Source organism: Tursiops truncatus, chromosome 21, assembly GCF_011762595.2.
Source record: "Tursiops truncatus isolate mTurTru1 chromosome 21, mTurTru1.mat.Y, whole genome shotgun sequence".
NCBI classification, from domain to species: domain Eukaryota; kingdom Metazoa; phylum Chordata; class Mammalia; order Artiodactyla; family Delphinidae; genus Tursiops; species Tursiops truncatus.
Genome location: NC_047054.1, coordinates 11,144,194 through 11,160,400, shown reverse-complemented (window position 1 = coordinate 11,160,400; position 16,207 = coordinate 11,144,194).

Genomic DNA, 16,207 nt, shown 5'->3' with positions numbered 1-16,207 from the left:
CAACACAGGGCAAATTTCTCACCTCAGGCAATGGAGGGTCTGAAGAGAAATCCAAGAAAGGGCCCAGGGTGTGAGCCTGACCCTCCACCGGATCCACGCGGCCTCCTGGACATGGTAAGTTGTTTTTGTTGTTTAAAAAATAATAACGATTTTAAGAAAAGCTACTTTCCCTCAAGGCGGGGTGGGGGGGTCTTCCGTCTCCTCTGTTTTCAGAGCCCCCCGCCCGCTGCTGTTTCCTCAGCACATGCTGCTGTCACGTCAGACATGCCCCAGTGCTGTGTCAGAATGCAGCCTGTGCCTCGCCGAGTATAGGACAGATTCGGCTTCCTTTGCAGAAATCCCAGGAAACCAAGGCAGCAAGGGGGCATCGTGACTTCTCCGGGCACCAGGGAGGTGGAAGCGCCAGGAGGCGTCTTTTTCTACGAGTCAGGTGGCCCAGTCAGGCCCTCCCGTTTGGCCAGTCCCACCGACCGGCCGAGCACCCTTGGGTCCGGCACTCAGAGTTTTCTGAAGTGTCCTTCTGAGGTCATTTTCAACACACACAGAAATCTATGATCCCTTTCAGAGACAGCATTAATGCAAAAGGATGGAAATGTTTGAATGAGTCCATTTTTATTAAGGATAATTTTACCAAAAAAATAAAAATCATTATGATGCTTAGAAGATTTCTCCACTACATTTAAAAACAATCCTTTTAAAGTAGTCCATTACCACTAGAAATGAATTCACTGATGGCCACCGTTTCCAAACCTGGATCTTTAATGCTAAAGAAGCAAGTTTGCCCATTGACTTGGAATTTCTGCCCTCCGATGAGGCCCCAGGGACTCTCATCCCTGCTGAGCGATGATTTTAGTCTGTGTCCAGCGTGTGATTTAAGTAATGTCTGTAAAAGTGCCTGCACTTCTGAAAAGACCTCTGCCTCTGGGGCATTTGGCCGGCTTCAGTCAGCACGGGCCGGCATCGTGTTTAGCTCATTTATGGAAAACGGCGGCAGCTGTAGCTTCTGTAGCCTGGGCGGGGTGGCAGTGTGAGGGCAACGCCCGGGCACTTCCCGGCTGCCCTGCGGTGGGAGCAGCAGGTACCTGGACCCGGAGATGCTCTCCTGTTAGGGGCTCAGCACGACCCACGTGTCTCCTAACTGAGCAAAGGCGTCACTCCATGCCAGACCTGGTGAAAACGACCTTGATATGCTGAGTACACATTAGAACACCCGGGGAGTGCGAGCTCTCAGGACTACTTTGTTTTGCTGATGGAAACGTCTTCTGATCCGGGTTTCTTTTTAGGTGGCTGTGTGCTAGAAGATTTCACCACATCTGAGAAGCCAGACGCTGGACGTGGACGGGAAGGGACCACTTCTCAGTATTGGAGTCAGTTCCTCCTCAGGTTAAACCACAAATCCCTCCCGAGAGTGGAGAGAGAGCCTTGTCTTTGGAGAAGGGTGATGGTCTTGTGCTTGTCTCTGAAGCATCCCTTTGCCACCGGAGTGTCGTCGCTTTAAGGACCAATGCATTTATGGCTTGGGCCTCAAAAACTGAATGAAAGTATTGTTCACAATTGTGTATTTGGGCGTGATTTTCAAGATAAATAAAACATCACGATGCCTTCATCTGCGTCGCGTGTTCTGTCCTGAGCGCCGGTGTCCTCGTGGCCATCAGGCTGCCTTTGAGGAGACAAGGACTGCCAGGCTGTGAGCATGTGACGGACTGGCAGGTGACTTAGCTGAGCAGAGGGGCGGGCTTGGGGGGCACCTCTCAGCACCCCGCCCGCACGCATGGCAGCGGACCTCGGACTGCCAGCCCCCTCTGAGCTCCAGGCTGTGCGCCCAGCGGCCAGTGACAGAAATGATGAACGGGACCCTCACGGCAGGCACGTGGGCCGGGCCACTCAGCTCCACGTTACTGGGAGGAGGGCAGGTGAGCGAAGCCCAGAGACTCAGCCTGAACCTGGGAGTCAGATCTGAGGTTGCTCATCAACACGCTGTCTCATTGCCCTCCCTGCACGTTCCCGCGTTTGTTCTGGAGATGGGTAGACAGGACGCTAGACGCCAGGACCACCACACAGCGGGTGCCCTGTGCCGTGGAGCCCGCGCGCCTGGTCTCGGGCTGGACAGGTGTGCTCAGCAGCAACCGTGAGTTACTCAGGTGTGTTGGGGGGACGGGGCTCTCGCTTCGTCTGTGGAGGGAAGGCAGGTACCCGGGGATTCGGAACAGTTCCCTGGGCACCCAAGGAAGCTGTGGACGTGGGCCTGGCAGGTTAATAGAGAGCTGGGTGCTCGGTGCCTGTTTTGTACGGGGAGGAGGGGCTGGGTTCTTGGGGGTCACTCTGGCTGGGAGGGGCCGGCAGAGTGAAGGGGACGTGCCAGAGGCTGTGACATTAGCCGGGAGGCCATCGAGAGAGATGGGCCTGGGACGGTGAAAGGAAGTAAAAAAGTGCAGTAACGTGTTCCACGTAAGTGCCCTCGGAAATCACGGCGGGCGATTCTTTACCCTCCGTTACGTCTGGGGGCAGCGCCTTGTTGCTGGACACTGGGTGTCGTCACCTCCTCCTGGGGCCGCTCGGGCTCGGCTTCTCCTCCTCAATCTTCCCGATGGGGCCCCTGAAGATGCCAGGGAGCATCTGGCACCCTGTGCTGTGTCCAGCTGGCTGGACTTGGACTCCGTGAAGAGTCACCCAACATGGTGTGTTTTCAGCCTGGGCAGGTGGACGAGCTGGGCCCCCTTGAGGATGAAGGAGTGAGGAAGCGCCCGTGGGCTCGGGGCACCACCTCCCTGGGGTGCAGGGTCCCTCCCGCCCTCCCTCCCACCCGACTGCCCCTGCTGCTCCCTTTTTACTTACTGCCCTTTTGCAAGCCTGTCTTCAAGCTTTTGTCTAATCCAAACTACACCTCTTATTCAAACCCCTCAGTAGAGCGACAGGCCCATCCTTGGGGGCCAGCGTTGTCCCTCCTCTTATCTGATTGTCAGGCTGCCGGGGGGCTCTCTCCATGACCGCTGCCCCCCGGAGCCCAGCAGGGCCTGGCTCTCGTGGATTGAAGTGGGTGGTATTCTCCCCGATGTCTTGGAGAGACGGGACTGTGTCTGCGAGGGTTTCGGGGATCCCGTGCGTGTTATTCTCGAAGGGCTCGTTAGTGGGTGCACTTTTGCACACGACAAAAGCAGTGTTTTAAGCACCTGCAGTTCCTGGAAGCTGCGTGTGTTGCTTAGTGAGCAGCAGCTGGCTTCTTGGAGAGCTGTTCTCCTATAAGTTTAACCAAAGAGAAACACACAAACCTGGCTTCTGGAAACTTCTGAGGCCACTGAAATATTCAAGCTGATGCTGTCCTGCTGGTCCGACAGACACTAGTGGCCTCAGACTCACCGGAAGATCTCACTGTCACTCAGGCAACTCACAACCCTCCCTCCCGCCCGCCAGACTTGCTGATTCAGTAGGTCCAGGGGGTGGCACAGCGGGTGCATTTCTGGTGAGTTCGCAGGCGGTGCCCAGGTGCCAGTCTGGTGACCACAGCTGAGAACCACTGGTCTAAGCGGAGGCCTTGCAGACAGCAAGGTGGCGAGTTTCCAGTGCGCATAGCCATGCGGGCTGCTTCAGGGCCAGGGAACCCGCCGTGGGGCCTGCAGAGGCCGCCTGACTGCCTGGTTCGTGTGCTTACGAGCTGTGAGTGGATCGTGTTAGGTGGACCACGTGCGTATCCGTGGACAGGATCTCATGTTAGGTGGACCGCGTGTGCATCCGTGGACAGGGTATCGTGTTAGGTGGACCACGTGCGCATCCGTGGACAGAGTATCGTGTTAGGTGGACCGCGTGTGCATCCGTGGAAAGGGTATCGTGTTAGGTGGACCGTAGGTACATCCGTGTGCCTGGGTTGGTAGAGGCAGAGCCTGTACGGATGGAGAGCCCGGGTCCTCCATCCATTGCTCAGTGGAGTTATAATAACTGTTGGGATGAGTATGCCAGGTAATTCTTTCCCTCTAAGGACCGGTGGGCTCGGTTCTGGGGAGTTCTGTTCGAGAATGACCCCAGGGCCCTGGGTCTGAGGTTTCCTGTCCTGCCAGCACTCAGGACAGCTCCCTGAACTTGAAGATACGAGAAAAACGCCCTCAGCCTCCCATGAAATTACGATTTTCACATCCCCTGGAGGAACCTCTGCTAGACACCAAATTGGAAACTGAGTGGCAGAATGAGATAATTCTTAAATAACATTTAGGGAAATAAATAACGATTGAAAGTTAGCAGTAATTCTCAGGAAGTAAGTCTGTTACGAGTTTGCTAACTTGGGTCAATTAAAAGCCCTCTCTGGTTCGTGGTTTCATTTCTCAGCTTTCTTCCCTGTGGCCTCCATTTCTGTATGAAATTAGGGGCTTCGAAGGAATAACAGAACTGCAGCCCAATCTGAAAATAGGTGAGGGTCAGCACTACCTCGTGGGCGGGAAGGATTGCACGCGGAGCCACAACCCGACGTTTGTCCGCTGGAAACTCAGTTGTTTCTCAGAAAATGGGACTGTTTCGTAAGAAGGTCTGAGGACCCATGTTTGTGTCGCCACGTGCCTGCAGGCTTCTCAGGGTCTCTGTCCCTTTGAGAGGCTGGTGTGTGTCCGTCTCGAGCTACACACAATTCTCACGCCTTTAAGAGGCCTGATGACCTTGACCTGGTGGAAAGATCTGAAGGTGAATAAGTGTCTGTGATTTTCCAGAAATTCCGTTCCAGCCCTGATGTCCTCATCTGTAAAATGGGCAGGTGTGCTCTGGGTGGGGCTCATCCCTGTGGAGACACCCAGTGTCAGGACGGCCTGGGGACAGTGACCGCGTGAGCCCAGCAGGGAGCTGCTCACGGCATCCCGACCGGAGAGCAAGAGAAGCCTTTCCTCCTGGGATGGATCTCAGCCCGGTCGCGGCCCGTGTGATCTGGGAGGTACTTCCGGATGGGTGCAGGATGCTGCCATGAATAAAGTGCGTAGGATGCACCCAGACTTCTGCCTCAGTTACTTCCTGTTACAGGCGGAGGATGCATTTTGAATTTTTGCTGGATCTGGGGAACGGTGCAGAATCCTCTTCCTTTTTCTTTAGGGCATGTATCTATCCTTGACCCTTGATATGGTTAATTTTAAATAAAATTGGAATGCAAAATATAACTGTAGGATCATTTAAATTTGGGGAAATAAAACAGGATCAACATTAGCACCTGTTGACCTGATCTTTCTAAGGAACGGAAGCCTTGTTTCATGGTGGCATCAAGGTCATCACGTCAAACCCATCTCGTTATCCTTCATTCTGGAAACCCTGGGGTCAGGCACTGTGGTCTTATTAACTCGGGGTCTGCCGCGTGTTTGGGCTCTGAGCACGCACTTCCTGAAGGAGCCCGGTTAGCACCTGCCTCACGTGTTCTGTCCCTCCACGCCCACCGGGACTCAGACCTGCTCTGGCTGCAGCCCTGCACGCGTGGTTGGCAGCTGGCCTCACGTGCAGACCTGGCACTGACCCCGGTCCTGACACGCAGGTGTCTTTTCCTTTCGCTGCAGTGACGCCAGCCTTTCTCCTCATTTGAGTGAGGACTGCAGTCCTGGAGGGTTCGCCAGCATGGCTCGGGGCCCCGGAGATGGTGGGCGTTCACCCAGCTCAACTGACCCTCTCATGGCTGTACTTGGGGCGTCACATGACCCTTGTGGTTCCTGGAACATTTTTGCACGTTTTCACATCACACCTTGCTGCTGTCAGTGTGCTAAGAGGGTTCCCTTTTTTTTTTTTTTTAAAGCCACGTCTTGTCTGGGGTGGAGCAAAAAACCAGGGCGTGATGGTGATGCTGACGATGACAACACAGAAAAATCAGTGCTGAGCTGATTAGAATTGTGGACATACGGGGACCAACCCTTCCACCGCTTCTGGCTTTTGCTTCAGAGTTGCAAGCTGTGGCCTAAATGCTGGGCCTGCCCTGAAAGTAGGAGGGTGGTCGTGTGCCGGGAAGTGTCCGGTGAGGGACGAATGATGGTGGGGACGGGAGGGGTTTCCTCCTGCCATCGTCTCTGCTGTCATCGGCCCCAAGGCAACGGGCCTCCCACCTCTGCCGTAGGTGCCCCTGGCCACTGGCAGCAGAGAGGAGAATCTCCGATGACAGCCTCTTCCCAGAGTGACCACTCTCCCCTGGCCTGGTGTGGGTGCCAGAAGGAGCTCCCCCGAGAGCTGCCAGCCAGGACGTGTGTGTCCCCTAGATGGGGCCGTCCACCTGCTGTAGAGCACAAGACCAGACCTGTCGGCGAGGGGCTCTGTGGCGGTCCTCGCACCGGACGCTGGACACGGAGGTGGCCAGGCCACGGCGGGGGAGCCCAGTGTTAGCCCAGTGGGCGTCGCCTCTGCAGGTTGACTCCGTCCGCTGTTGTCGGGGGTCCTGCCCACCACGCAGGCCTCGTCTGGCCAGAGGTTGGAGCCCCGCTGCCGCCTCCCCACAGCACGCGTGGAGCCCGGTGTCCGTGTGGACTGCACGCGCACCAGGGTCGAGGCCCCGATGCTTGGAACACGTGGCCCCTGCAGAAAGCGGGTCCAGGCTGGATTCCTGAGAGTTTTTGGGAAACGCTCCCGAGGACTCGGAGGCTGCACAGGATTTAATTTCTGACCTTGAATCTCTATCAAAGTACTTATTATCTTTATCTTGTAAAAGTGAATGCTGGGGGGAAGCCGTACCTGGGGTTGGTGTCACCCAAAGGTGTACGTGGGAAATGGCGGGGAGGAAACCACCAGGGGCCACTCAGCCTGGGACAGCGGCCTCGATGGGGCACCTGCCACCGCAACAGCCCGGCACACAGCTCTCCCGCCCGGGCAGAGCGTGGAGAGGACGGACGCGTGGACGTAACTCATGCCTCCATCATGGTAGTTGATGGGGTGCGTCAGAAATGCCACCAGGACCGGAGAAGCTTCTGTGATTCTGCCTGCGGGGTCAGAGGAAACACGGAGACGGGCTGCTTTCCAGGGATCTGGGAACGTGTGCCAGTTTCCTGCACTGACGGACGGGAGAGCATTGCAGACAGACAGACAGACGCCGTGTCGGGGCCCCCTCCCCAGCCCTGACAGTGCTGGTCGGTTTGGGGATCTGTGAAGGTAACTCCAGCCGCGGTGCTGCAGGGGACTCTCGGGAGGCGACAGTTTGCAGAGGGACGATGGTGAAGGTGTCGGTCAGAGGTGGTGGAAACCAGAAAGGTAGAGTAGGACGTGTGGCTACTTGTCAGTGAAGGACGGGCAGGTCCACGTGCTCTTAGACCAGGTGTGAGGGGAAGAGAGACCAAAACACGTCACTTTATCAAATAGCAACGCGCCCACATCTGCGCCTCAGATAAATCAACCAGACGGAGCCGGCCCGAGGGGATGGGCGCGGCCTCGTCAGGGCGCATCTTCTCCTTTGAGAGAGACTGGGTGACGGCGGGGGCGGGGCAATGAAGTAATGAGGACAAGACTGCACGTGGTGCGGCTTCTGTGCAGCGGGTGGCCGAGAGGCAGCGGCTGGGGAGAGGAGATGGCCTCGGCTGGAGGGTCTGTGGTGACACCGCGGGTTGTCTGCTCCACGTTTTTCTTGAAGCCCCTAGGATGGCGCGCTGGCCCACGGGCATCCTGTGGAGCAGTGACCGTCTGGTTACCCTGTTTCACGGTCTGTAGTTCGTGGTCCCCCTGCTGGATTCTCAGCTTACGCAGGGAGGACTCTGGTCTGTCTTCTGTCCCCCTTTCCCACCGGCACTTTGCCAAGAGTAGGGGCTCCTTACAATTTTGTCGAGATGAGCTGGTCGCCTTAAAACCTGAAATACAGCAAACCGTTAAATAATTGTCACTTAGTGTCATCCCGGATAAATGGAGTATCGAGATGGCAGAAGGACAGCAGTGCCCGTGATCGCAGACCACCCTGCCCGCCTCTGGGTCTGTCCTGCTCACGTGGCAGCATCCCAGCCCACAAACTCTGCCCCTGTCTCGCCGGCACCCGTACCCGCCCCGCGGCCGCACGAGGTGGAGGAGAAGCGGGGCTGCGCAGATGGGCCTCACTCCACCCGCGTGACCCCGGCCTTACGGCGACCCCGGGATTGCTCGCGTCCCCCGCAGGTCCCCACTGGGCCACGCTCCAAGGATGCGCCCCTGTCGCCTGTGCGTGTGCAAGGCATCCTGTCGAAGCAAGGGGGTGCTGACGTTTCTCCGTCTTTAAGGATCTCTCTTGACGATGCTTCCCCCGTCCTTCTGCTCGTTCAGGGGGTCACCACCTCCTTCTTCTGCTCAGGCAACCTCACTGCACAGAGGGCAGGGGCCCTGCGGCCTCCAGGCTGTCAAACCCGCCCATTCTCGGTCCATCGCCGTCTGACACCGTCGGTGACCCCTGGTCCCCACAGGCCTCCCTCGGATCCCGGGACCCCCTGGGGACCCCCTGGGCTCCCCCTCCATCCCGGCCGCCCCTTGCTACGCTCCGGTCTCTCTGGGCTCTGCCCCTCGGGCTCGGCACCTGCCTCTCTCTTCTCCTCTTTTCCACCAACTTCCTCACTCGGTGAGACACGTCCAGCTGCGTCACGCCTAAACCGCGTCATGCAGTCCACACCCACGTCCCCTTCCAAGGCCACTCCTGAGGCCCTGAGCGTCCAGCTTCAGTGACTCACTCGGGGTTGCCCTGGACTCTGACGTCCCCCACCGCGTCCCTCGGCACATCCTGGTCTAATTTCAGTGCACGCCCGGCGTCCCAGTGCCACCTCCCCTGCTGGGGCTTCCAGGCTGCGTCCTTGCCACCCGCCCGCTGCCCTGGCCTCCCCCCACCCCCCCCCGCCTCAGGGTTAACCCTCCTTAGCGCTCACCCCAGCGGCCCCAGGGACCCTCCAGACACAGGACAACTAAACTCTCCTTCCAGTAAACCCAGGGTTCCCGGCTCACTCGCTGGAAAAACCAAATGCCCCAGGAGGCCCACAGGCTTACTCACAGGGTCCGCACCCCCGTACAGGCCGGACCTCGTGGCCACCTCCTTCTCCTGTGCCCCCAGCCCTGGGCTCGCCGGTCTCCACGCACATTCTCAAGCCCGAGCACTTCCCTGTTCCCGTGACCCGGGGGTCACCCGTGCCCCCGCCTGCCTCATTGCCGCCTTCCCTACTTTACATTTCGGTGCCTTTATCTCCATTTGACACGGTCTCTAGTGTGTCAAAGGCCCAAGACTTAAACCACTTTCTCCTCTTTTCTCCCCACAAAAAGGTGAACATATTTGTTCCGTTCCTTGCTTCCTTCAATAGAACATCAGCTCCGCGGGCTGGGCTGTCTGCCTTGTTGCCTTTTCTGTCCAGCGCACAGAAGAGGGCCTGGCAGGTAATAAGCGCTCGGTAAATATCGTGAGAGGAGGGAGCGTCCCGAGTCGGCCCGGGATGTCTGCACAGTGGTGAGCATTAGCCCTGCATCCGTGGTCCAGCTTCTCGGTGCCTGCGTCCCAGTTATTTATTTCAAAGTGAAGGGATGCAAGACGTAAACGCGCTTTGGGTTTGACTAGAGAAGGAGGGAGTAGCTCAGGAAGGGAAGAAATAGGCTATTCGATTTTACTGCAGATTTTTCTATTAAAAGTTACAAAAAGCAGCGCAGCAGTATGGAAGCTGCCCGGTCTGGTAAATTGGTGGTAAATAGAATAAAGCCAGGTGGTTATTAACAGAAACATTATTTTTGAGGCATAATGTGAGTTTAATTACCTTTATTTCCCTAGTGGTTTCATTTTTGCTCTGCCCCTAATGCAGTCTCTCGTTTGCTGAATGGACTCTGGACGGTATAAAAACATTGGCTTTGCTATTTTTCATCAAGAATGTCAAAATGTGTGTCTCATTCTGTGTTACCTCTTGGCTGGAAGTTGCTGCTTCTTCAGATTTGAATTTGTGACCTAAACCCCCAGCCAGCCCCCAGCCAGCCCCCAGCCCTCTGTGTACATGACTTTGCAGGTGTGCGTGTGTCCTTGGAATTGGCTGAATGAAACGTCCTCTGCTAAAAAATTAACCAGAGAAGGCCCAAGTAATAATATACTCAAATGTGGGCGTTTTGGTGATTTTTTACGTGATGTGAGCATGTTTTCTCCATCTCGGTGACCCGGAATCCCACGTGACAGGTGTTAGCACACGCGTGCGTGTGAGTGTGGGTGAGTGGGTTTGTGGACTGTCCACTTCACATCAGCTTCTGGCCGTGTATGGGGTTTCACAATTGTAAGTGCACGGTAACCTCCTTCAAGCCCTGATGCACAAGAGATGCCCGAGGACCAGGGGTGTGCGGGTTATTGGTCCTCTGCTGACCTTGTGGTTCACCTGGACGCCCAGGTGTCGGTGCCTTGGCCACAGTGAGCAGTCACTGGGTGAACACTCGGCTGGGAAAGCCCGTGTGCATCTGTTTCTGCTCTATTACAGCAGTATATAAGGTTTTGAAAACGGTTGCACCGAGATGTAATTCACAGACTGTAAACTTCACTCAGATACACAGTTCAGCAGGTTCCAGTCTCCCCGCCGAGGTGGCAGCCACCACAGCTCTCTTTCCAGAACAGGTGCTATCACCTGCAGAGGAAAGCCGTCTGCGTTAGCAGGTGCTGCCCGTTCTCTCCTCTCTCAGCTCCTGGCAACTGATAACCTACCTTCTGGCTCTGAACATTTGCCTATATGGGGCATCTTATATAAAAAATTATGTTCTAGGTGGTCTTTGGTATGACTTCTCTCACTTAGCAAGGCTTCAAGTTTCACCTGTGTTTTAGGACCGATAAGTACTTTTTAATTGCCAAATAATATCCCATGGTATGGATGTACCATGTTTTATTTATCTATTCTTCAGTGGATAGACCTTTGTGTTGTCTCCATTTTTTTGCTATTTTGGATAATGCTGCTGTGAACAATATGTATGTGGACCTATGATTTCTCTTCTCTTGGGTATAAATCTAGGAGGGATTGCTGGGTCATATGGTAACCCTAACGCCGCGGAACCCATAGCTGGTTCCCACGTGGCTGTACCATTTTGCATCCCCACCAGCGAAGCACGAGGGTTCTCTATATCTTTGTCAACACTTGTTATTATCTGTCTCCTTTGTTGCAGACATCCTATGAGTGTACAGAGGTATCTGTTTGTAGTTTTAACTTGCATTTTCCTGACGGATAATCATGCTGAGAATCTTTTCATGTGCTTATTGGCCACTTGTATATCTTCTTTGGAGAAATGTCCATTCAGATCCTTTGCTTATTTTAAGAAATTGGGTTAAAAAAAAAAAGAAATTGGGTATTTGTCTTTTTCTTATTGAGTTGTAAAGACAACTGATATATTCTGGATACAAGTTTCTTATCAGTTTATAATTTGCAAATATTTTCTCCTATTTTGAGAGTTGTCTCTTGACTTTCTTTTTCTTTCTTGTTTTTGACTGTGTTAGGCCTTCGTTGCTGCGCACCGGCTTTCTCTAATTGTGGCGAGTGGGGGCTACTCTTCGTTGCGGTGTGCGGGCTTCTCATTGCGGTGGCTTCTCTTGTTGTGAAGCATGGGCTCTAGGTGTGCAGGCTTCAGTAGTTGTGGTGTGAGGGCTCAGTAGTAGTGGCTCACAGGCTCTAGAGCGCAGGCTCAGTAGTTGTGGCGCACGGGCTTAGTTGCTCCGTGGCATGTGGGATCTTCCTGGACCAGGGCTCGAACCCGTGGCCCCTGCATTGGTAGGCGGATTCTTAACCAGTGAGCCACCAGGAAAGCCCTCTTTTGACTTTCTTGATGGTATATTTGCAGCACGAGACTTCTGAATTTTAATGAAGTCCAATTTACCTATTTCTGTCTTTTGTCACTTGTGCGTTTTGTGTCATACCTAAGGAAACATCGCCGAATCTGTGGCCACAAAGAATTACTCCTATGCTTTATTTTAAGAGTTTTGTGGTTGCAGCTCTTAGATGTAGGTCTACAATCCATTTTCAGTTAATTTTTACATATGGCCTGAGGCAGGGATCCAACTTCTTTTTATGTGTGGAAATCTAGTTGTCCCAGGTTCATGTGTTGAAAAGTCAATTCTCTCCCCAGTGAATGGTCTTGGCAGCCTTGTTGAAAATCTCTTGTAATGATTTATATTTTGGGCTCTCGGATTTAGTCCACAGATCTACATGTCTGTCTTGTGTAAGGAGATGATAATCTTTCCTTTGTGCTTGAACATTGTAGAGCCTTAAGGTGTGCAGGGATGGACTCAGCGTGGTTACAGTGCTTTTCTGGCGCCTACCTGCCTGGGTTAGAGTGTCAGCTGGAAACTGTTTGGCCCAGGGAATTTCTCCAAGTACCTAAGCCTCAGGTTCTTAATCTGCAAAGAAAAACCTCCCTGATAGAACTGGCGTGAGGTTTAAGTAGGAACGTGTGTGTAACGTACAAAGATTGCTCAGAATGTGTCTGAAGTGTGTTCTCCCTCAACCCCACATCCTGTGAGGTTATTTGTTGTCTCCATGTTACATATGGGGACACGAAGGCCCACAGAAACTAGGGAATTGTCCTGGTTCAGCAGGAAGTACATAGAGAAGGTAGAATTTGACTGCACTGCCTTCTGACTACAAAGCCGTTGTTCTCTCTGTTCTGAGCTGGGCCTCTCGTGGTGTCATAACGGCTGATTTTAAAACTTGCTTCCTTGCGGTAACAAGGCTTGTCTGCGCAGTTACGCTTACTCTCTGCCAGCCAACGGGGACCCAAGATTATCCCCGCGACAGACGCGGGGATGCATGACAGTACACGCACTTTCCGCTTGAAATGATTTCTAACCAGAAAGTACAGTGATGAGTACTTGGCTTGTTTACTTGGGCCACACACTTTGGGTCATTGGTTGGGTCAGATTCGTTGGGTAGGAACAATATGCTTGATTTGGGCTCCAAGATAACGGGCGTCCAAGACCAGACAGGGCATCAAACGGTCTAGCTTTGTCCACGCTCCTGCCACTGAAGCCAAAGGTCCTGGATCAACTCCTTCCCCTCATGGGTCTTTATTTTCTTCCTTAAAATGAGCTATTCCCCTGGGTACTCTCTCTCTTTAAAACTCAGTGTGTCTATAACTGTGAGTAAGTGATTTCCACAACTGTATTAAAACAACATCGGCTGTCTACAGGGGAGAGAAACAAAAAAATAGCCATGATACTACCGTTTGAGTCACAATTGGAACTCAGGAAAAGTTTTCCAGGAAATACAGTAAATTACAGAATTTTCAGAATGAGATTGATAAGAGATTGACAAAGTGACGTGTCTGTCATTGAGAAGTTACCTCCCATTTTAGGATAAATTCCCATAAATATGTCCTGGGGAAAGATGTTGAGGAGGATGTCATCAGTAATTTGTTAAAAAACTATTGAGTGTCTCTCTGAGTTTTTATACCATAAAGATTTTATATTCATTGTCTCTTAAGCTACTAGGAAAAAAATGTATGGTAACATTGTGAGCAGTATTAGAAATTTAAATGCTAAGTATGAAGGCCTCTTCTGCCTCTATAATTTCAGTGCCTTTGAGATACGGACATATTCTTCCCCGTGGTTCCCACCCAGGGTCCCGCCATGTAAACATATCCCAGTTAGAAGTATCCAGCCAGCAAGAGAAGTTTGGACATCTTTCTAAACTCCTTATTTAATATCCCATGAGGATAGAACTTACCTTTTTCTCCTTTGTTTGTTAAAGTTAAATTCATTGTGCTTTTTTCTCCAGTTGTATAAATAATGTTTACTTTGGGAAATGCAGGACATGTAGAAGAAGAACATGCACTGTGACCCCATATATATTTAACCCCTGAAATAACCAGTCACCGAGGCTGTATGACACCCACTCCGTGTGACAGGCGAACGCAGACCCAGACCCGCACGGCCACGCCACACACGAGTGTACACACGCACGTTGGACTTACACCTTCAGAGAACAAACTTGAGTTTGTGGTGTGCCTAGGGTTTTAACCAACTTTTAAACATGAATCATAAATTGTAACTTATAAGTGCAGCTGTTTTAAGTGTTATTATACTATATGAGTTTAATACCTAGGAGTATTTCATGTCCCTGTAATGATTTTTTCCAACTCTGTCCCCTATTCTTTTTTCTTTCTTTAATTTTTATTAGAGTATAATTGATTTACAGTGTTGTGATGTTGTGTTAGCTTCAGGTGTACAGCAGTGATTCAGTTATACAGGTATATATATATATCCTTTTTCAGATTCTTTTCCATTATAGGTTATTACAGACTATTGAGTAGAGTTCCCTGTTGTCCCCTATTCTTTTCTTTTTTCTGTCTTTTTTTGTTTTTTTGCTACATCGTGTGGCATGTGGGATCTAGTTCCCCGACCAGGGATCGAACCCGTGCCCCCTACATTGGGAGCTCAGAGTCTTAACCACTGGACCATCAGGAAAGTCCCTGTTGCTCCTATTCTTGATCTTTAAATTGCTTCAACATTTTTCACTGTTACACGTAACAACATCTAAGAACACACATGTGTTGAAAAGCCTGGATGGTTTCTCAGGAACTGGTTTGAAGTGCACATTCTCAGAGACCTTGATTCGTTAGGTCCACGGAGGATGGAAAACCCTGCATTTTGTGTGAGCTTCCTGACAGGCTCGCAGCCGCGGAGGGAAAGGGGCCGATGGGGACCAGCCTGGGACGGGTGTGCAGAGCAGAGCTGTCCACTCTGGGTGAGGTCCAGGCACTTGCCTGTGGCACAGACTCTCCCGGGAGAGCTGGCTTCTCGGGCGGTGTCCACACAGCACGTTCCAGAGGCAGGTAGCTGAAAGCACGCTGGGCCGCGTCGTCTTGGCTGCGACGTGTCCTCAACACAAGCTCCTTTTATACCCGGACGCAAAGTGATCACACAGCACAGGTTTTGTTAGTTTTAATACCCTCAGTACAAGATGGCACACTAAGAATATTCTACTAAAAACACACGAGAGGGGGCTTCCCTGGTGGCGCAGTGGTTGAGAGTCCGCCTGCCGATGCAGGGGACGCGGGTTCGTGCCCCGGTCCAGGAAGATCCCATCATGCCGCGGAGCGGCTGGGCCCGTGAGCCATGGCCGCTGAGCCTGCGCGTCCGGAGCCTGTGCTCCACAACGGGAGAGGCCACAACAGTGAGAGGCCCGTGTACCGCAAAAAAACAAACAAACAAAAAAAAAAACACATGAAAGAATTTACACTGTTTGCACATGGGGCAATGTATTTGCTCGTGTACGACTCATCCTAATACAACGTTTCCTGAGGGCTCAGCGCACCGGTTGTTTGTGTCCGACAGTAAAGTCACATCTGATCCGCCTCATCGCTCGGACCTTTCAGACTTAATCCTGTCGGGGAGCCGCGCTCAGCACGTGGGCTTGTGCAGGGGCCCCGGGAAGCGCCCTGCAGCCCCTCGGAGGGGCCCTGGGCCTCTCTGCGGGGACCCACTCCCTCTGAACGGAGGCCTGGGCTGGAAGAGCTAGCGGAGGCTTGTTTTGGTTTAGATTCTGGCCTGCTGTGAGGTCATGAATGTGCAGACGCAGATGCGTTTATGATTTCGCGCGCACACCAGGCAATGGCCCAAGGAGGCAGAGGCAGAAGCCGGGCTCAGCCCGCCCAACGCGCATCCTGCAGAGAGACAGCAGGTCCCCGTCCCGACTCAGCCCCAGGGCAGGGTGTTGGGCGCTGAGCTCTGCAGGTCGTCGGGGGGACAGGGCTCCCCGCCAGGCGGCCTGTGCTGTGTCGAATGGGCTCCGTCACTGTCCAGGAATCTCTCTCCTTTTCCTGCTCTTTCCCTCCTTTCTCCCGGGCCTTTATTTCTTCTTTCCACAAACGCGAAGGATTTATTTTACATAAGGTGCCGTGGCAAGTGCTGTGCGATGTTCCAAGCTGAATAACCTGCAACCCCTGACCTCAAAGATACTAGGAGGGAGAAACCATTTTTACAGGTCATTTTAATGCGACACATACTGTTCATGGGGAAAGTTGGTGCTAAGACTCAGAGGAGGGCCTGAGGGAGAGGGGGATACTCGTGGGGTGGTTGGTGCACCCCAGGCGCGTGGAGAGGCGTAAGTCACAGGGCAGAGTCCCTGGAGGGCTGGGGTCACGCGGCAGGGCCGGGGCGGTGTGAGAGCCGGTGCCTGTGTGGGAGCAGCCACCCGGGACGTTTGCCTGTTCTGGTGACCTGGTGACTTACGGGGGTCTGCTAGGAGCTTGACTCCATATGCTGGGCGCATTTCTAAGGTTCTGGAAAGGCGGTTCACATTTCTGGGAGAGCACCTGCTGCAACACCGGGTGA